The sequence below is a fragment of the Dendrobates tinctorius genome, unplaced genomic scaffold (genome assembly GCF_039654945.1).
Source record: "Dendrobates tinctorius isolate UK_male_01 unplaced genomic scaffold, ASM3965494v1 ptg000030l, whole genome shotgun sequence".
NCBI lineage: Eukaryota > Metazoa > Chordata > Amphibia > Anura > Dendrobatidae > Dendrobates > Dendrobates tinctorius.
Genome location: NW_027361698.1, coordinates 43969143 through 43992913, shown reverse-complemented (window position 1 = coordinate 43992913; position 23771 = coordinate 43969143).

Below are 23771 nucleotides of genomic sequence, written 5' to 3'. Positions count from 1 at the left end.
GGGTGATCTCTGGACTTAGACTCCCAAGTGTCAGGCTGCAGCGGCATAACGCTGGTTACTATAGACTTAGCTAGAGAGCCAGCTGTAACCAAACGAATACCATGAGCCTGTGCAAGACGCTGGGGCCAACATCTGTGCTGAGCAGCATTAGCAGCAGCTGGGTCAGAATGGGAGAACCCAGCACCAGGCAGTGCTTGGGATCTATCTTGCACTGCGGGAGAATCCCAACACCTAACACAAGGTAGGCCGCTTTTGTTCAAATCTGCAAAAGTGGTTGATTTTAGTCTAAAATGCACAGCAACTTTTAAGGTCTGAAACCCATTACAGAAAAAAATCCATTTTTCTTACTTTTTTGTTTTGTTTTAAATGACTCTAGTATTGATCTCGAGCCCTGTGTTAACTTGACAGATTAAGGATCTGTTAGAAGATTAACCTAATTCACGGCTGGATCGGTCTGTCAGGGTCTTTTCTGACATTACTTTAACTATATCAAGACATCGAGTTGCTGTTTTTTCTGTTTGAATGTTCCTTCTCTTTTTCTGATGATGATTTCCTTCTCCAGTGATTCTTTTCTTGGTATGATGTGTCCAAAGTAGGAAATATATAGCTTAGTGATCGTTGCTTAAATGGACATGTCTCACTTGATTTGATCCAAAATTGATTATTTGTTCTTCTTGCCATCAATGGCATTGATAAGAACCTTATCTAGCACTACATTTCGAAGGTGATGATCCTTCTATCTTGTTTCTTTATTGTCCAGGTTTTGCATCCGTATGTTATCACAGAAACAACCAAACTATTTACAGATATTCCTTACGCATCATTGTACAAAGTACGTTTCTTACATTAAACATCCTTAAACTTAACAATTATCACAGTTTCCTATCAACTTTTCCAAAATTATTCACAAACAGATGATTGCACACACAAATGAGAAACTCGGAACAAAAACATAGGCCTCCTCCATATCCTCTCAAAGCCTTGTTTCCATCGCCAATAAAGGTGTGTTTTCTACCATTTTAGTAGAAAAAAAGCTCAGCAATTTGCTCATAATCTAGGAAAAGTAGAATAAGAATGGACACAGCTCCGCAATGTCTATTTCAGAGATCTGCCTAACAAATATATCTTCAAAAAGCAACCTTTTAGCTCACTTTGAATTAAAAGGTCAGAGAAACGTATATTGCAAATTACAAGGTAATTGGATCTTACACACATTTACAGACTTGGATGATTTTAGTCTATTGTGTAAAGGAGCCTCATTTAAAAAGCATATGATAGATCACAAAAACATATTTTCACACATTCCACAACTTAAAAATTCACACCTTTGACAGTTTCATTAATTTTAGCTACTTTTCCAAAATTATCAGAAAACAGATAATTGCACACCTAAAAATAAAATTAAAAAACATAGGCCTCCTCCATATGCCCTCAAAGCCTCCTTTCCATCTCCAATATAAGAGTTCTTTCTACCATTTTTATAGAAGAAAAAATAATCTATTTTCTCTTAACTTAGGAAAAGTGCAATGAGAATTTTGTACCAAACACTTCATATGTCTTGATCTGAGGACCATGACTGGTAGTTATCAAAGCATTGCAAAATGTACATGTGGCTAACACTTCAAAACTGAGGAACAATAAGTCATTTTAAGGTCAAAACATCATGCCAGGGTTGGCGGATAGCACTAAATAAAAATAAATAATAAAGTGGAATCGCAACCCGGAGTCCACCGTACAGAGATTTATAAATGCTGCTAGTGAACAATGGCGGAACTTAACAGTAAGCGATTACCTTAAACGCACTGTGTTAAACGCCATGCATTGTGAACAAAACTCACAGTACCCAGCTCAGGTACTGCCCAGAATGGTACTGCTAAAAGTAAGCAAGGTACTAAATGCTGTTAAACATCACAGGTGAAATAGCACGTGGGTAGAGCTCGCTCTGCAAGTAAATTGTGCTAGCCGCACACATGTCATGAAGCAGATGCTGAGTCCAGGAAGAGAACACATGTGCCGCTAGGTGCAAGACTCTGTCACCTTCCCTGAGAAATACAGCCTGAGGGTTGGACTTGCTCTGTAACTCAACTGTCCTAACTGCACACATGAAGGAGACAGATGCTAAGCCAAAGGAAAGTTACCCAGTCCTAACCCTTCCTACCCACCTAAGTACTCTCAGAGAATAGAGCGACACACTCAAGCGTGCAGACAGAGTGGTAGAGTATCCACTCACATAACCCACACATAAGTGATACCAACGCACCTGCAAGTGCCGCTGGGGGCCTTTTATACACTCGACTCTATCCAAAACACTCACGCCCAGTCGGCCAAGAGGTCGCCTGCGGACCAACCCGCAGCTGCCACCTCACCAGAGCAGCAAACGTCAGAACACCAATGAGCAGACGCCACATCATGGACATGCTCAGTCGGGTGATCTCTGGACTTAGACTCCCAAGTGTCAGGCTGCAGCGGCATAACGCTGGTTACTATAGACTTAGCTAGAGAGCCAGCTGTAACCAAACGAATACCACGAGCCTGTGCAAGACGCTGGGGCCAACATCTGTGCTGAGCAGCATTAGCAGCAGCTGGGTCAGAATGGGAGAACCCAGCACCAGGCAGTGCTTGGGATCTATCTTGCACTGCGGGAGAATCCCAACACCTAACACAAGGTAGGCCGCTTTTGCTCAAATCTGCAAAAGTGGTTGATTTTAGTCTAAAATGTACAGCAACTTTTAAGGTCTGAAACCCATTACAGAAAAAAATCCATTTTTCTTACTTTTTTGTTTTGTTTTAAATGACTCTAGTATTGATCTCGAGCCCTGTTAACTTGACAGATTAAGGATCTGTTAGAAGATTAACCTAATTCACGGCTGGATCGGTCTGTCAGGGTCTTTTCTGACATTACTTTAACTATATCAAGACATCGAGTTGCTGTTTTTTCTGTTTGAATGTTCCTTCTCTTTTTCTGATGATGATTTCCTTCTCCAGTGATTCTTTTCTTGGTATGATGTGTCCAAAGTAGGAAATATATAGCTTAGTGATCGTTGCTTAAATGGACATGTCTCCCTTGATTTGATCCAAAATTGATTATTTGTTCTTCTTGCCATCAATGGCATTGATAAGAACCTTATCTAGCACTACATTTCGAAGGTGATGATCCTTCTATCTTGTTTCTTTATTGTCCAGGTTTTGCATCCGTATGTTATCACAGAAACAACCAAACTATTTACAGATATTCCTTACGCATCATTGTACAAAGTACGTTTCTTACATTAAACATCCTTAAACTTAACAATTATCACAGTTTCCTATCAACTTTTCCAAAATTATTCACAAACAGATGATTGCACACACAAATGAGAAACTCGGAACAAAAACATAGGCCTCCTCCATATCCTCTCAAAGCCTTGTTTCCATCGCCAATAAAGGTGTGTTTTCTACCATTTTAGTAGAAAAAAAGCTCAGCAATTTGCTCATAATCTAGGAAAAGTAGAATAAGAATGGACACAGCTCCGCAATGTCTATTTCAGAGATCTGCCTAACAAATATATCTTCAAAAAGCAACCTTTTAGCTCACTTTGAATTAAAAGGTCAGAGAAACGTATATTGCAAATTACAAGGTAATTGGATCTTACACACATTTACAGACTTGGATGATTTTAGTCTATTGTGTAAAGGAGCCTCATTTAAAAAGCATATGATAGATCACAAAAACATATTTTCACACATTCCACAACTTAAAAATTACCAACTTTGACAGTTTCATTAATTTTAGCTACTTTTCCAAAATTATCAGAAAACAGATAATTGCACACCTAAAAATAAAATTAAAAAACATAGGCCTCCTCCATATCCCCTCAAAGCCTCCTTTCCATCTCCAATATAAGTGCTCTTTCTACCATTTTTATAGAAGAAAAAATAATCTATTTGCTCATAATTTAGGAAAAGTGCAAGGAGAATTTTGTACCAAACACATCGTATGTCTTGATCTGGGTACCATGACTGGTAGTTATCAAAGCCTTGCAACATGTACATGTGGCTAACAGTTCAAAACTGAGGAACAATAAGATATTTTAAGGTCAAAACATCATGTTAGGGTTGGCGGATAGCACTAAATAAAAAAAAATAATAAATTGGAATCGCAACCCGGAGTCCACCGTACAGAGATGTATAAATGCTGCTAGTGAACAATGGCGGAGCTTAACAGTAAGCAATCACCTTAAACGCACTGTGTTAAAAGCCACGCATTGTGAACAAAACTCACAGTACCCACCTCAGTTACTGCCTAGAATGGTACTGCTAAAAGTAAGCAAGGTACTAAATGGTGTTAAATGTCCCTGGGGAAATAGCACGTGGGTAGAGCTCGCTCTTCAAGTAAATTGTGCTAGCCTCACACGTGTAATAAAGCAGATGCTGAGTCAAGGAAGAGAACACATGTGACGCCAGGTGCAAGACCCTGTCGCTTTCCCAGAGAAATACAGCCTGAGGGTTGGACTTGCTCTGTAACTCAACTGTTCTAACCGCACACATGAAGAATAAAGACGCTAAGCCAAAGGAAATTTACCCAGTCCTAACCCTACCTACCCACGTAAGTACTCTCAGAGAAAAGAGCGAAACACTCAAATGTGCAGACAGAGTGGTAGAGTATCCACTCATGTAAACCACACATAAGTGATACCAGGGCGCCCACAAGTGCCGCTGGGGGCCTTTTATACACTAGACTCTACCCAAAACACTCACGCCCAGTCGGTCAAGATGTCGACTGCGGACCAATCCGCAGGTGCCACCTCACCAGAGCAGCAAACGTCAGTCCACCAATGAGCAGACGCCACATCATGGACATGTTCAGTCGGTTGATCTCTGGACTTAGATTCCCAAGCGTCAGGCTGCAGCTGCATAACGCTGGTTACTATAGACTTAGTTAGAGAGCCAGCAGTAACCAAACGAATACCACAAGCCTGTGCAAGATGCAGGGGCCAACATCTGTGCTGAGCAGCATTAGCAGCAGCTGGGTCAGAATGGGAGACCCAGCACCAGGCAATGCTTGGGATTTATCCCGCTCTGCGGGAGAATCTAAACTCCTAACACAAGGTAGGCCGCTTTTGCTCAATTCTGCAAAAGTGGTTGATTTTAGTCTAAAATGTACGGCAACTTTTAAGGTCTGAAACCCATTATAGAAATAAATCCATTTTTCTTACTTTTTTGTTTTGTTTCAAATGACTCTTGTATTGATCTCGAGCCCTGTTAACTTGACAGATTAAGGATCTGTTAGAAGATTAACCTTATTCATGGCTGGATTTGTCTATCAGGGTCTTTTCAGCCATTACTTTGAATATATCAAGGTATCAAGTTGCTGTTTTTTCTATTTAAATGTTCCTTCTATTTTCTGATGATGATGTCCTTCTCCAGTGACTCCTTTCTTGGTATGATGAGTCCAAAGTAGGAAACTTATAGCTTGCTGATCGTTGCTTTTAGGAACATGTCTCAATTGATTTCATCCAAAATTGATTATTTCTTCTTCTTGCCTTCCATAGCATTGATAAGAACCTTATCTAGCACTACACTTCGAAGGTGATGATCCTTCTGTCTTGTTTCTTTATTGTCCAGGTTTTGCTTCCGTATGCTATCACATAAACAACCAAACTATTTACACATATTCCTTGCGCATCATTGTACAAAGTATGTTTCTTACATTAAACATCTTTAAATGTAATAATTATCACAGTTTCCTACATTTTATAAATTTTTCCAAAATTATTAACAAACAGATAATTGCACGCATAAATAAGAAACTAAAAAAAAAAACATAGGCCTCCTCCATATCCCCTCAAAGCGTCCTTTCCATCTCCAATATAAGAGTTCTTTCGACCATTTTTATAGAAGAAAAAATAATCTATTTGCTCTTAACTTAGGAAAAGTGCAATGAGAATTTTGTACCAAACACTTTATATGTCTTGATCTGAGGACCATGACTGGTAGTTATCAAAGCATTGCAAAATGTACATATGGCTAACACTTCAAAACTGAGGAACAATAAGTCATTTTAAGGTCAAAACATCATGCCAGGGTTGGCGGATAGCACTAAATTAAAATAAATAATAAAGTGGAATCGCAACCCGGAGACCACCGTACAGAGATTTATAAATGCTGCTAGTGAACAATGGCGGAACTTAACAGTAAGCGATTACCTTAAATGCACTGTGTTAAACGCAACGCATTGTGAACAAAACTCACAGTACCCAGCTCAGGTACTGCCCAGAATGGTACTGCTAAAAGTAAGCAAGGTACCAAATGCTGTTAAACATCACAGGTGAAATAGCACGTGGGTAGAGCTCGCTCTGCAAGTAAATTGTGCTAGCCGCACACATGTCATGAAGCAGATGCTGAGTCCAGGAAGAGAACACATGTGCCGCTAGGTGCAAGACTCTGTCACCTTCCCGGAGAAATACAGCCTGAGGGTTGGACTTGCTCTGTAACTCAACTGTCCTAACTGCACACATGAAGGAGACAGATGCTAAGCCAAAGGAAAGTTACCCAGTCCTAACCCTTCCTACCCACGTAAGTACTCTCAGAGAATAGAGCGACACACTCAAGCGTGCAGACAGAGTGGTAGAGTATCCACTCACATAACCCACACATAAGTGATACCAACGCACCTGCAAGTGCCACTGGGGGCCTTTTATACACTAGACTCTATCCAAAACACTCATGCCCAGTCGGCCAAGAGGTCGCCTGCGGACCAACCCGCAGCTGCCACCTCACCAGAGCAGCAAACGTCAGAACACCAATGAGCAGACGCCACATCATGGACATGCTCAGTCGGGTGATCTCTGGACTTAGACTCCCAAGTGTCAGGCTGCAGCGGCATAATGCTGGTTACTATAGACTTAGCTAGAGAGCCAGCTGTAACCAAACGAATACCACGAGCCTGTGCAAGACGCTGGGGCCAACATCTGTGCTGAGCAGCATTAGCAGCAGCTGGGTCAGAATGGGAGAACCCAGCACCAGGCAGTGCTTGGGATCTATCTTGCACTGCGGGAGAATCCCAACACCTAACACAAGGTAGGCCGCTTTTGCTCAAATCTGCAAAAGTGGTTGATTTTAGTCTAAAATGTACAGCAACTTTTAAGGTCTGAAACCCATTACAGAAAAAAATCCATTTTTCTTACTTTATTGTTTTGTTTTAAATGACTCTAGTATTGATCTCGAGCCCTGTTAACTTGACAGATTAAGGATCTGTTAGAAGATTAACCTAATTCACGGCTGGATCGGTCTGTCAGGGTCTTTTCTGACATTACTTTAACTATATCAAGACATCGAGTTGCTGTTTTTTCTGTTTGAATGTTCCTTCTCTTTTTCTGATGATTTCCTTCCCCAGTGATTCTTTTCTTGGTATGATGTGTCCAAAGTAGGAAATATATAGCTTAGTGATCGTTGCTTAAAGGGACATGTCTCACTTGATTTGATCCAAAATTGATTATTTGTTCTTCTTGCCATCAATGGCATTGATAAGAACCTTATCTAGCACTACATTTCGAAGGTGATGATCCTTCCTTCTATCTTGTTTCTTTATTGTCCAGGTTTTGCATCCGTATGTTATCACAGAAACAACCAAACTATTTACAGATATTCCTTACGCATCATTGTACAAAGTATGTTTCTTACATTAAACATCCTTAAACTTAACAATTATCACAGTTTCCTATCAACTTTTCCAAAATTATTCACAAACAGATGATTGCACACACAAATAAGAATCTCGGAACAAAAACATAGGCCTCCTCCATATCCTCTCAAAGCCTTGTTTCCATCGCCAATAAAGGTGTGTTTTCTACCATTTTAGTAGAAAAAAAGCTCAGCAATTTGCTCATAATCTAGGAAAAGTAGAATAAGAATGGACACAGCTCCGCAATGTCTATTTCAGAGATCTGCCTAACAAATATATCTTCAAAAAGCAACCTTTTAGCTCACTTTGAATTAAAAGGTCAGAGAAACGTATATTGCAAATTACAAGGTAATTGGATCTTACACACATTTACAGACTTGGATGATTTTAGTCTATTGTGTAAAGGAGCCTCATTTAAAAAGCATATGATAGATCACAAAAACATATTTTCACACATTCCACAACTTAAAAATTAACAACTTTGACAGTTTCATTAATTTTAGCTACTTTTCCAAAATTATCAGAAAACAGATAATTGCACACCTAAAAATAAAATTAAAAAACATAGGCCTCCTCCATATCCCCTCAAAGCCTCCTTTCCATCTCCAATATAAGTGCTCTTTCTACCATTTTTATAGAAGAAAAAATAATCTATTTGCTCATAATTTAGGAAAAGTGCAAGGAGAATTTTGTACCAAACACATCGTATGTCTTGATCTGGTTACCATGACTGGTAGTTATCAAAGCCTTGCAACATGTACATGTGGCTAACAGTTCAAAACTGAGGAACAATAAGATATTTTAAGGTCAAAACATCGTTAGGGTTGGCGGATAGCACTAAATAAAAAAAAATAATAAAGTGGAATCGCAACCCGGAGTCCACCGTACAGAGATGTATAAATGCTGCTAGTGAACAATGGCGGAGCTTAACAGTAAGCAATCACCTTAAACGCACTGTGTTAAAAGCCACGCATTGTGAACAAAACTCACAGTACCCAGCTCAGTTACTGCCTAGAATGGTACTGCTAAAAGTAAGCAAGGTACTAAATGGTGCTAAATGTCCCTGGGGAAATAGCACGTGGGTAGAGCTCGCTCTTCAAGTAAATTGTGCTAGCCGCACACGTGTAATAAAGCAGATGCTGAGTCAAGGAAGAGAACACATGTGACGCCAGGTGCAAGACCCTGTCGCTTTCCCAGAGAAATACAGCCTGAGGGTTGGACTTGCTCTGTAACTCAACTGTCCTAACCGCACACATGAAGAATAAAGACGCTAAGCCAAAGGAAAGTTACCCAGTCCTAACCCTACCTACCCACGTAAGTACTCTCAGAGAAAAGAGCGAAACACTCAAATGTGCAGACAGAGTGGTAGAGTATCCACTCATGTAAACCATACATAAGTGATACCAGCGCGCCCACAAGTGCCGCTGGGGGCCTTTTATACACTAGACTCTACCCAAAACACTCACGCCCAATCGGTCAAGACGTCGACTGCGGACCAATCCGCAGCTGCCACCTCACCAGAGCAGCAAACGTCAGTCCACCAATGAGAAGACGCCACATCATGGACATGCTCAGTTGGGTGATCTCTGGACTTAGATTCCCAAGCGTCAGGCTGCAGCTGCATAACGCTGGTTACCATAGACTTAGCTAGAGAGCCAGCAGTAACCAAACGAATACCACGAGCCTGTGCAAGATGCAGGGGCCAACATCTGTGCTGAGCAGCATTAGCAGCAGCTGGGTCAGAATGGGAGACCCAGCACCAGGCAATTCTTGGGATTTATCCCGCTCTGCAGGAGAATCCCAACTCCTAATACAAGGTAGGCCGCTTTTGCTCAAATCTGCAAAAGTGGTTGATTTTAGTCTAAAATGTACGGCAACTTTTAAGGTCTGAAACCCATTACAGAAATAAATCCATTTTTCTTACTTTTTTGTTTTGTTTCAAATGACTCTTGTATTGATCTCGAGCCCTGTTAACTTGACAGATTAAGGATCTGTTAGAAGATTAACCTTATTCATGGCTGGATTGGTCTATCAGGGTCTTTTCAGCCATTACTTTGAATATATCAAGGTATCAAGTTGCTGTTTTTTCTATTTAAATGTTCGTTCTATTTTTCTGATGATGATGTCCTTCTCCAGTGACTCCTTTCTTGGTATGATGAGTCCAAAGTAGGAAATTTATAGCTTGCTGATCGTTGCTTTTAGGAACATGTCTCAGTTGATTTGATCCAAAATTGATTATTTCTTCTTCTTGCCTTCCATAGCATTGATAAGAACCTTATCTAGCACTACACTTCGAAGGTGATGATCCTTCTGTCTTGTTTCTTTATTGTCCAGGTTTTGCTTCCATATGTTATCACATAAACAACCAAACTATTTACACATATTCCTTGCGCATCATTGTACAAAGTATGTTTCTTACATTAAACATCTTTAAATGTAATAATTATCACAGTTTCCTACATTTTATAAATTTTTCCAAAATTATTAACAAACAGATAATTGCACGCATAAATAAGAAACTAAAAAAAAACCATAGGCCTCCTCCATATCCCCTCAAAGCCTCCTTTCCATCTCCAATATAAGAGTTCTTTCTACCATTTTTATAGAAGAAAAAATAATCTATTTGCTCTTAACTTAGGAAAAGTGCAATGAGAATTTTGTACCAAACACTTCATATGTCTTGATCTGAGAACCATGACTGGTAGTTATCAAAGCATTGCAAAATGTACATGTGGCCAACACTTCAAAACTGAGGAACAATAAGTCATTTTAAGGTCAAAACATCATGTTAGGGTTGGCGGATAGCACTAAATAAAAATAAATAATAAAGTGGAATCGCAACCCGGAGTCCACTGTACAGAGATGTGTAAATGCTGCTAGTGAACAATGGCGGAACTTAACAGTAAGCCATTACCTTAAATGCACTGTGTTAAACGCCACGCATTGTGAACAAAACTCACAGTACCCAGCTCAGGTACTGCCCAGAATGGTACTGCTAAAAGTAAGCAAGGTACCAAATGCTGTTAAACATCACAGGTGAAATAGCACGTGGGTAGAGCTCGCTCTGCAAGTAAATTGTGCTAGCCGCACACATGTCATGAAGCAGATGCTGAGTCAAGGAAGAGAACACATGTGCCGCTAGGTGCAAGACTCTGTCACCTTCCCGGAGAAATACAGCCTGAGGGTTGTACTTGCTCTGTAACTCAACTGTCCTAACTGCACACATGAAGGAGACAGATGCTAAGCCAAAGGAAAGTTACCCAGTCCTAACCCTTCCTACCCACGTAAGTACTCTCAGAGAATAGAGCGACACACTCAAGCGTGCAGACAGAGTGGTAGAGTATCCACTCACATAACCCACACATAAGTGATACCAACGCACCTGCAAGTGCCGCTGGGGGCCTTTTATACACTAGACTCTATCCAAAACACTCATGCCGTCGGCCAAGAGGTCGCCTGCGGACCAACCCGCAGCTGCCACCTCACCAGAGCAGCAAACGTCAGAACACCAATGAGCAGACGCCACATCATGGACATGCTCAGTCGGGTGATCTCTGGACTTAGACTCCCAAGTGTCAGGCTGCAGCGGCATAACGCTGGTTACTATAGACTTAGCTAGAGAGCCAGCTGTTACCAAACGAATACCATGAGCCTGTGCAAGACGCTGGGGCCAACATCTGTGCTGAGCAGCATTAGCAGCAGCTGGGTCAGAATGGGAGAACCCAGCACCAGGCAGTGCTTGGGATCTATCTTGCACTGCGGGAGAATCCCAACACCTAACACAAGGTAGGCCGCTTTTGCTCAAATCTGCAAAAGTGGTTGATTTTAGTCTAAAATGTACAGCAACTTTTAAGGTCTGAAACCCATTACAGAAAAAAATCCATTTTTCTTACTTTATTGTTTTGTTTTAAATGACTCTAGTATTGATCTCGAGCCCTGTTAACTTGACAGCTTAAGGATCTGTTAGAAGATTAACCTAATTCACGGCTGGATCGGTCTGTCAGGGTCTTTTCTGACATTACTTTAACTATATCAAGACATCGAGTTGCTGTTTTTTCTGTTTGAATGTTCCTTCTCTTTTTCTGATGATTTCCTTCTCCAGTGATTCTTTTCTTGGTATGATGTGTCCAAAGTAGGAAATATATAGCTTAGTGATCGTTGCTTAAAGGGACATGTCTCACTTGATTTGATCCAAAATTGATTATTTGTTCTTCTTGCCATCAATGGCATTGATAAGAACCTTATCTAGCACTACATTTCTAAGGTGATGATCCTTCCTTCTATCTTGTTTCTTTATTGTCCAGGTTTTGCATCCGTATGTTATCACAGAAACAACCAAACTATTTACAGATATTCCTTACGCATCATTGTACAAAGTATGTTTCTTACATTAAACATCCTTAAACTTAACAATTATCACAGTTTCCTATCAACTTTTCCAAAATTATTCACAAACAGATGATTGCACACACAAATAAGAATCTCGGAACAAAAACATAGGCCTCCTCCATATCCTCTCAAAGCCTTGTTTCCATCGCCAATAAAGGTGTGTTTTCTACCATTTTAGTAGAAAAAAAGCTCAGCAATTTGCTCATAATCTAGGAAAAGTAGAATAAGAATGGACACAGCTCCGCAATGTCTATTTCAGAGATCTGCCTAACAAATATATCTTCAAAAAGCAACCTTTTAGCTCACTTTGAATTAAAAGGTCAGAGAAACGTATATTGCAAATTACAAGGTAATTGGATCTTACACACATTTACAGACTTGGATGATTTTAGTCTATTGTGTAAAGGAGCCTCATTTAAAAAGCATATGATAGATCACAAAAACATATTTTCACACATTCCACAACTTAAAAATTAACAACTTTGACAGTTTCATTAATTTTAGCTACTTTTCCAAAATTATCAGAAAACAGATAATTGCACACCTAAAAATAAAATTAAAAAACATAGGCCTCCTCCATATCCCCTCAAAGCCTCCTTTCCATCTCCAATATAAGTGCTCTTTCTACCATTTTTATAGAAGAAAAAATAATCTATTTGCTCATAATTTAGGAAAAGTGCAAGGAGAATTTTGTACCAAACACATCGTATGTCTTGATCTGGTTACCATGACTGGTAGTTATCAAAGCCTTGCAACATGTACATGTGGCTAACAGTTCAAAACTGAGGAACAATAAGATATTTTAAGGTCAAAACATCGTTAGGGTTGGCGGATAGCACTAAATAAAAAAAAATAATAAAGTGGAATCGCAACCCGGAGTCCACCGTACAGAGATGTATAAATGCTGCTAGTGAACAATGGCGGAGCTTAACAGTAAGCAATCACCTTAAACGCACTGTGTTAAAAGCCACGCATTGTGAACAAAACTCACAGTACCCAGCTCAGTTACTGCCTAGAATGGTACTGCTAAAAGTAAGCAAGGTACTAAATGGTGTTAAATGTCCCTGGGGAAATAGCACGTGGGTAGAGTTCGATCTTCAAGTAAATTGTGCTAGCCGCACACGTGTAATAAAGCAGATGCTGAGTCAAGGAAGAGAACACATGTGACGCCAGGTGCAAGACCCTGTCGCTTTCCCAGAGAAATACAGCCTGAGGGTTGGACTTGCTCTGTAACTCAACTGTCCTAACCGCACACATGAAGAATAAAGACGCTAAGCCAAAGGAAAGTTACCCAGTCCTAACCCTACCTACCCACGTAAGTACTCTCAGAGAAAAGAGCGAAACACTCAAATGTGCAGACAGAGTGGTAGAGTATCCACTCATGTAAACCACGCATAAGTGATACCAGCGCGCCCACAAGTGCCGCTGGGGGCCTTTTATACACTAGACTCTACCCAAAACACTCACGCCCAATCGGTCAAGACGTCGACTGCGGACCAATCCGCAGCTGCCACCTCACCAGAGCAGCAAACGTCAGTCCACCAATGAGAAGACGCCACATCATGGACATGCTCAGTCGGGTGATCTCTGGACTTAGATTCCCAAGCGTCAGGCTGCAGCTGCATAACGCTGGTTACCATAGACTTAGCTAGAGAGCCAGCAGTAACCAAACGAATACCACGAGCCTGTGCAAGATGCAGGGGCCAACATCTGTGCTGAGCAGCATTAGCAGCAGCTGGGTCAGAATGGGAGACCCAGCACCAGGCAATGCTTGGGATTTATCCCGCTCTGCGGGAGAATCCCAACTCCTAATACAAGGTAGGCCGCTTTTGCTCAAATCTGCAAAAGTGGTTGATTTTAGTCTAAAATGTACGGCAACTTTTAAGGTCTGAAACCCATTACAGAAATAAATCCATTTTTCTTACTTTTTTGTTTTGTTTCAAATGACTCTTGTATTGATCTCGAGCCCTGTTAACTTGACAGATTAAGGATCTGTTAGAAGATTAACCTTATTCATGGCTGGATTGGTCTATCAGGGTCTTTTCAGCCATTACTTTGAATATATCAAGGTATCAAGTTGCTGTTTTTTCTATTTAAATGTTCGTTCTATTTTTCTGATGATGATGTCCTTCTCCAGTGACTCCTTTCTTGGTATGATGAGTCCAAAGTAGGAAATTTATAGCTTGCTGATCGTTGCTTTTAGGAACATGTCTCAATTGATTTGATCCAAAATTGATTATTTCTTCTTCTTGCCTTCCATAGCATTGATAAGAACCTTATCAAGCACTACACTTCGAAGGTGATGATCCTTCTGTCTTGTTTCTTTATTGTCCAGGTTTTGCTTCCGTATGTTATCACATAAACAACCAAACTATTTACACATATTCCTTGCGCATCATTGTACAAAGTATGTTTCTTACATTAAACATCTTTAAATGTAATAATTATCACAGTTTCCTACATTTTATAAATTTTTCCAAAATTATTAACAAACAGATAATTGCACGCATAAATAAGAAACTAAAAAAAAAACCATAGGCCTCCTCCATATCCCCTCAAAGCCTCCTTTCCATCTCCAATATAAGAGTTCTTTCTACCATTTTTATAGAAGAAAAATTAATCTATTTGCTCTTAACTTAGGAAAAGTGCAATGAGAATTTTGTACCAAACACTTCATATGTCTTGATCTGAGAACCATGACTGGTAGTTATCAAAGCATTGCAAAATGTACATGTGGCCAACACTTCAAAACTGAGGAACAATAAGTCATTTTAAGGTCAAAACATCATGTTAGGGTTGGCGGATAGCACTAAATAAAAATAAATAATAAAGTGGAATCGCAACCCGGAGTCCACTGTACAGAGATGTGTAAATGCTGCTAGTGAACAATGGCAGAACTTAACAGTAAGCGATTACCTTAAATGCACTGTGTTAAACGCCACGCATTGTGAACAAAACTCACAGTACCCAGCTCAGGTACTGCCCAGAATGGTACTGCTAAAAGTAAGCAAGGTACTAAATGCTGTTAAACATCACAGGTGAAATAGCACGTGGGTAGAGCTCGCTCTGCAAGTAAATTGTGCTAGCCGCACACATGTCATGAAGCAGATGCTGAGTCCACTAAGAGAACACATGTGCCGCTAGGTGCAAGACTCTGTCACCTTCCCGGAGAAATACAGCCTGAGGGTTGGACTTGCTCTGCAACTCAACTGTCCTAACTGCACACATGAAGGAGACAGATGCTAAGCCAAAGGAAAGTTACCCAGTCCTAACCCTTCCTAGCCACGTAAGTACTCTCAGAGAATAGAGCGACACACTCAAGCGTGCAGACAGAGTGGTAGAGTATCCACTCATATAACCCACACATAAGTGATACCAACGCACCTGCAAGTGCCGCTGGAGGCCTTTTATACACTAGACTCTACCCAAAACACTCACGCCCAGTCGGCCAAGAGGTCACCTGCGGACCAACCCGCAGCTGCCACCTCACCAGAGCAGCAAACGTCAGAACACCAATGAGCAGACGCCACATCATGGACATGCTCAGTCGGGTGATCTCTGGACTTAGACTCCCAAGTGTCAGGCTGCAGCGGCATAACGCTGGTTACTATAGACTTAGCTAGAGAGCCAGCTGTAACCAAACGAATACCACGAGCCTGTGCAAGACGCTGGGGCCAACATCTGTGCTGAGCAGCATTAGCAGCAGCTGGGTCAGAATGGGAGAACCCAGCACCAGGCAGTGCTTGGGATCTATCTTACACTGCGGGAGAATCCCAACACCTAACACAAGGTAGGCCGCTTTTGCTCAAATCTGCAAAAGTGGTTGATTTTAGTCTAAAATGTACAGCAACTTTTAAGGTCTGAAACCCATTACAGAAAAAAATCCATTTTTCTTACTTTTTTGTTTTGTTTTAAATGACTCTAGTATTGATCTCGAGCCCTGTTACCTTGACAGATTAAGGATCTGTTAGAAGATTAACCTAATTCACGGCTGGATCGGTCTGTCAGGGTCTTTTCTGACATTACTTTAACTATATCAAGACATCGAGTTGCTGTTTTTTCTGTTTGAATGTTCCTTCTCTTTTTCTGATGATTTCCTTCTCCAGTGATTCTTTTCTTGGTATGATGTGTCCAAAGTAGGAAATATATAGCTTAGTGATCGTTGCTTAAAGGGACATGTCTCACTTGATTTGATCCAAAATTGATTATTTGTTCTTCTTGCCATCAATGGCATTGATAAGAACCTTATCTAGCACTACATTTCGAAGGTGATGATCCTTCCTTCTATCTTGTTTCTTTATTGTCCAGGTTTTGCATCCGTATGTTATCACAGAAACAACCAAACTATTTACAGATATTCCTTACGCATCATTGTACAAAGTATGTTTCTTACATTAAACATCCTTAAACTTAACAATTATCACAGTTTCCTATCAACTTTTCCAAAATTATTCACAAACAGATGATTGCACACACAAATAAGAAACTCGGAACAAAAACATAGGCCTCCTCCATATCCTCTCAAAGCCTTGTTTACATCGCCAATAAAGATGTGTTTTCTACCATTTTAGTAGAAAAAAAGCTCAGCAATTTGCTCATAATCTAGGAAAAGTAGAATAAGAATGGACACAGCTCCGCAATGTCTATTTCAGAGATCTGCCTAACAAATATATCTTCAAAAAGCAACCTTTTAGCTCACTTTGAATTAAAAGGTCAGAGAAACGTATATTGCAAATTACAAGGTAATTGGATCTTACACACATTTACAGACTTGGATGATTTTAGTCTATTGTGTAAAGGAGCCTCATTTAAAAAGCATATGATAGATCACAAAAACATATTTTCACACATTCCACAACTTAAAAATTAACAACTTTGACAGTTTCATTAATTTTAGCTACTTTTCCAAAATTATCAGAAAACAGATAATTGCACACCTAAAAATAAAATTAAAAAACATAGGCCTCCTCCATATCCCCTCAAAGCCTCCTTTCCATCTCCAATATAAGTGCTCTTTCTACCATTTTTATAGAAGAAAAAATAATCTATTTGCTCATAATTTAGGAAAAGTGCAAGGAGAATTTTGTACCAAACACATCGTATATCTTGATCTGGGTACCATGACTGGTAGTTATCAAAGCCTTGCAAAATGTACATGTGGCTAACAGTTCAAAACTGAGGAACAATAAGATATTTTAAGGTCAAAACATCATGTTAGGGTTGGCGGATAGCACTAAATAAAAATAAAAAATAAAGTGGAATCGCAACCCAGAGTCCACCGTACAGAGATGTATAAATGCTGCTAGTGAACAATGGCGGAGCTTAACAGTAAGCAATCACCTTAAACGCACTGTGTTAAAAGCCACACATTTTGAACAAAACTCACAGTACCCAGCTCAGTTACTGCCTAGAATGGTACTGCTAAAAGTAAGCAAGTACTAAATGCTGTTAAATGTCCCTGGGGTAATAGCATGTGGGTAGAGCTCGCTCTTCAAGTAAATTGTGCTAGCCGCACACGTGTAATAAAGCAGATGCTGAGTCAAGGAAGAGAACACATGTGACGCCAGGTGCAAGACCCTGTCGCTTTCCCAGAGAAATACAGCCTGAGGGTTGGACTTGCTCTGTAACTCAACTGTCCTAACCGCACACATGAAGAATAAAGACGCTAAGCCAAAGGAAAGTTACCCAGTCCTAACCCTACCTACCCACGTAAGTACTCTCAGAGAAAAGAGCGAAACACTCAAATGTGCAGACAGAGTGGTAGAGTATCCACTCATGTAAACCACACATAAGTGATACCAGCGCGCTCACAAGTGCCGCTGGGGGCCTTTTATACACTAGACTCTACCCAAAACACTCACGCCCAGTCGGTGAAGACGTCGACTGCGGACCAATCCGCAGCTGCCACCTCACAAGAGCAGCAAACGTCAGTCCACCAATGAGCAGACGCCACATCATGGACATGCTCAGTCGGGTGATCTCTGGACTTAGATTCCCAAGCGTCAGGCTGCAGCTGCATAACGCTGGTTACTATAGACTTAGTTAGAGAGCCAGCAGTAACCAAACGAATACCACGAGCCTGTGCAAGATGCAGGGGCCAACATCTGTGCTGAGCAGCATTAGCAGCAGCTGGGTCAGAATGGGAGACCCAGCACCAGGCAATGCTTGGGATTTATCCCGCTCTGCGGGAGAATCCCAACTCCTAACACAAGGTAGGCCGCTTTTGCTCAAATCTGCAAAAGTGGTTGATTTTAGTCTAAAATGTACGGCAACTTTTAAGGTCTGAAACCCATTACAGAAATAAATCCATTTTTCTTACTTTTTTGTTTTGTTTCAAATGACTCTTGTATTGATCTCGAGCCCTGTTAACTTGACAGATTAAGGATCTGTTAGAAGATTAACCTTATTCATGGCTGGATTGGTCTATCAGAGTCTTTTCAGCCATTACTTTGAATATATCAAGGTATCAAGTTGCTGTTTTTTCTATTTAAATGTTCCTTCTATTTTTCTGATGATGATGTCCTTCTCCAGTGACTCCTTTCTTGGTATGATGAGTCCAAAGCAGAAAATTTACAGCTTGCTGATCGTTGCTTTTAGGAACATGTCTCAATTGATTTCATCCAAAATTGATTATTTCTTCTTCTTGCCTTCCATAGCATTGATAAGAACCTTATCTAGCACTACACTTCGAAGGTGATGATCCTTCTGTCTTGTTTCTTTATTGTCCAGGTTTTGCTTCCGTATGCTATCACATAAACAACCAAACTATTTACACATATTCCTTGCGCATCATTGTACAAAGTATGTTTCTTACATTAAACATCTTTAAATGTAATAATTATCACAGTTTCCTACATTTTATAAATTTTTCCAAAATTATTAACAAACAGATAATTGCATGCATAAATAAGAAACTAAAAAAAAAACATAGGCCTCCTCCATATCCCCTCAAAGCGTCCTTTCCATCTCCAATATAAGAGTTCTTTCGACCATTTTTATAGAAGAAAAAATAATCTATTTGCTCTTAACTTAGGAAAAGTGCAATGAGAATTTTGTACCAAACACTTTATATGTCTTGATCTGAGGACCATGACTGGTAGTTATCAAAGCATTGCAAAATGTACATATGGCTAACACTTCAAAACTGAGGAACAATAAGTCATTTTAAGGTCAAAACATCATGCCAGGGTTGGCGGATAGCACTAAATAAAAATAAATAATAAAGTGGAATCGCAACTCGGAGTCCACCGTACAGAGATTTATAAATGCTGCTAGTGAACAATGGCGGAACTTAACAGTAAGCGATTACCTTAAACGCACTGTGTTAAACGCAACGCATTGTGAACAAAACTCACAGTACCCAGCTCAGGTACTACCCAGAATGGTACTGCTAAAAGTAAGCAAGGTACCAAATGCTGTTAAACATCACAGGTGAAATAGCACGTGGGTAGAGCTCGCTCTGCAAGTAAATTGTGCTAGCCGCACACATGTCATGAAGCAGATGCTGAGTCCAGGAAGAGAACACATGTGCCGCTAGGTGCAAGACTCTGTCACCTTCCCGGAGAAATACAGCCTGAGGATTGGACTTGCTCTGTAACTCAACTGTCCTAACTGCACACATGAAGGAGACAGATGCTAAGCCAAAGGAAAGTTACCCAGTCCTAACCCTTCCTACCCACGTAAGTACTCTCAGAGAATAGAGCGACACACTCAAGCGTGCAGACAGAGTGGTAGAGTATCCACTCACATAACCCACACATAAGTGATAGCAACGCACCTGCAAGTGCCGCTGGGGGCCTTTTATACACTAGACTCTATCCAAAACACTCATGCCCAGTCGGCCAAGAGGTCGCCTGCGGACCAACCCGCAGCTGCCACCTCACCAGAGCAGCAAACGTCAGAACACCAATGAGCAGACGCCACATCATGGACATGCTCAGTCGGGTGATCTCTGGACTTAGACTCCCAAGTGTCAGGCTGCAGCGGCATAACGCTGGTTACTATAGACTTAGCTAGAGAGCCAGCTGTAACCAAACGAATACCACGAGCCTGTGCAAGACACTGGGGCCAACATCTGTGCTGAGCAGCATTAGCAGCAGCTGGGTCAGAATGGGAGAACCCAGCACCAGGCAGTGCTTGGGATCTATCTTGCACTGCGGGAGAATCCCAACACCTAACACAAGGTAGGCCGCTTTTGCTCAAATCTGCAAAAGTGGTTGATTTTAGTATAAAATGTGCAGCAACTTTTAAGGTCTGAAACCCATTACAGAAAAAAATCCATTTTTCTTACTTTATTGTTTTGTTTTAAATGACTCTAGTATTGATCTCGAGCCCTGTTAACTTGACAGATTAAGGATCTGTTAGAAGATTAACCTAATTCACGGCTGGATCGGTCTGTCAGGGTCTTTTCTGACATTACTTTAACTATATCAAGACATCGAGTTGCTGTTTTTTCTGTTTGAATGTTCCTTCTCTTTTTCTGATGATGATTTCCTTCTCCAGTGATTCTTTTCTTGGTATGATGTGTCCAAAGTAGGAAATATATAGCTTAGTGATCGTTGCTTAAAGGGACATGTCTCACTTGATTTGATCCAAAATTGATTATTTGTTCTTCTTGCCATCAATGGCATTGATAAGAACCTTATCTAGCACTACATTTCGAAGGTGATGATCCTTCCTTCTATCTTGTTTCTTTATTGTCCAGGTTTTGCATCCGTATGTTATCACAGAAACAACCAAACTATTTACAGATATTCCTTACGCATCATTGTACAAAGTATGTTTCTTACATTAAACATCCTTAAACTTAACAATTATCACAGTTTCCTATCAACTTTTCCAAAATTATTCACAAACAGATGATTGCACACACAAATAAGAATCTCGGAACAAAAACATAGGCCTCCTCCATATCCTCTCAAAGCCTTGTTTCCATCGCCAATAAAGGTGTGTTTTCTACCATTTTAGTAGAAAAAAAGCTCAGCAATTTGCTCATAATCTAGGAAAAGTAGAATAAGAATGGACACAGCTTCGCAATGTCTATTTCAGAGATCTGCCTAACAAATATATCTTCAAAAAGCAACCTTTTAGCTCACTTTGAATTAAAAGGTCAGAGAAACGTATATTGCAAATTACAAGGTAATTGGATCTTACACACATTTACAGACTTGGATGATTTTAGTCTATTGTGTAAAGGAGCCTCATTTAAAAAGCATATGATAGATCACAAAAACATATTTTCACACATTCCACAACTTAAAAATTAACAACTTTGACAGTTTCATTAATTTTAGCTACTTTTCCAAAATTATCAGAAAACAGATAATTGCACACCTAAAAATAAAATTAAAAAACATAGGCCTCCTCCATATCCCCTCAAAGCCTCCTTTCCATCTCCAATATAAGTGCTCTTTCTACCATTTTTATAGAAGAAAAAATAATCTATTTGCTCATAATTTAGGAAAAGTGCAAGGAGAATTTTGTACCAAACACATCGTATGTCTTGATCTGGGTACCATGACTGGTAGTTATCAAAGCCTTGCAACATGTACATGTGGCTAACAGTTCAAAACTGAGGAACAATAAGATATTTTAAGGTCAAAACATCATGTTAGGGTTGTCGGAGAGCACTAAATAAAAAAAAATAATAAAGTGGAATCGCAACCCGGAGTCCACCGTACAACCGTACAGAGATGTATAAATGCTGCTAGTGAACAATGGCGGAGCTTAACAGTAAGCAATCACCTTAAACGCACTGTGTTAAAAGCCACGCATTGTGAACAAAACTCACAGTACCCAGCTCAGTTACTGCCTAGAATGGTACTGCTAAAAGTAAGCAAGGTACTAAATGGTGTTAAATGTCCCTGGGGAAATAGCACGTGGGTAGAGCTCGCTCTTCAAGTAAATTGTGCTAGCCGCACACGTGTAATAAAGCAGATGCTGAGTCAAGGAAGAGAACACATGTGACGCCAGGTGCAAGACCCTGTCGCTTTCCCAGAGAAATACAGCCTGAGGGTTGGACTTGCTCTGTAACTCAACTGTCCTAACCGCACACATGAAGAATAAAGACGCTAAGCCAAAGGAAAGTTACCCAGTCCTAACCCTACCTACCCACGTAAGTACTATCAGAGAAAAGAGCGAAACACTCAAATGTGCAGACAGAGTGGTAGAGTATCCACTCATGTAAACCACACATAAGTGATACCAGCGCGCCCACAAGTGCCGCTGGGGGCCTTTTATACACTAGACTCTACCCAAAACACTCACGCCCAATCGGTCAAGACGTCGACTGCGGACCAATCCGCAGCTGCCACCTCACCAGAGCAGCAAACGTCAGTCCACCAATGAGAAGACGCCACATCATGGACATGCTCAGTCGGGTGATCTCTGGACTTAGATTCCCAAGCGTCAGGCTGCAGCTGCATAACGCTGGTTACCATAGACTTAGCTAGAGAGCCAGCAGTAACCAAACGAATACCACGAGCCTGTGCAAGATGCAGGGGCCAACATCTGTGCTGAGCAGCATTAGCAGCAGCTGGGTCAGAATGGGAGACCCAGCACCAGGCAATGCTTGGGATTTATCCCGCTCTGCGGGAGAATCCCAACTCCTAATACAAGGTAGGCCGCTTTTGCTCAAATCTGCAAAAGTGGTTGATTTTAGTCTAAAATGTATGGCAACTTTTAAGGTCTGAAACCCATTACAGAAATAAATCCATTTTTCTTACTTTTTTGTTTTGTTTCAAATGACTCTTGTATTGATCTCGAGCCCTGTTAACTTGACAGATTAAGGATCTGTTAGAAGATTAACCTTATTCATGGCTGGATTGGTCTATCAGGGTCTTTTCAGCCATTACTTTGAATATATCAAGGTATCAAGCTGCTGTTTTTTCTATTTAAATGTTCGTTCTATTTTTCTGATGATGATGTCCTTCTCCAGTGACTCCTTTCTTGGTATGATGAGTCCAAAGTAGGAAATTTATAGCTTGCTGATCGTTGCTTTTAGGAACATGTCTCAGTTGATTTGATCCAAAATTGATTATTTCTTCTTCTTGCCTTCCATAGCATTGATAAGAACCTTATCAAGCACTACACTTCGAAGGTGATGATCCTTCTGTCTTGTTTCTTTATTGTCCAGGTTTTGCTTCCGTATGTTATCACATAAACAACCAAACTATTTACACATATTCCTTGCGCATCATTGTACAAAGTATGTTTCTTACATTAAACATCTTTAAATGTAATAATTATCACAGTTTCCTACATTTTATAAATTTTTCCAAAATTATTAACAAACAGATAATTGCACGCATAAATAAGAAACTAAAAAAAAACCATAGGCCTCCTCCATATCCCCTCAAAGCCTCCTTTCCATCTCCAATATAAGAGTTCTTTCTACCATTTTTATAGAAGAAAAAATAATCTATTTGCTCTTAACTTAGGAAAAGTGCAATGAGAATTTTGTACCAAACACTTCATATGTCTTGATCTGAGAACCATGACTGGTAGTTATCAAAGCATTGCAAAATGTACATGTGGCCAACACTTCAAAACTGAGGAACAATAAGTCATTTTAAGGTCAAAACATCATGTTAGGGTTGGCGGATAGCACTAAATAAAAATAAATAATAAAGTGGAATCGCAACCCGGAGTCCACTGTACAGAGATGTGTAAATGCTGCTAGTGAACAATGGCGGAACTTAACAGTAAGCGATTACCTTAA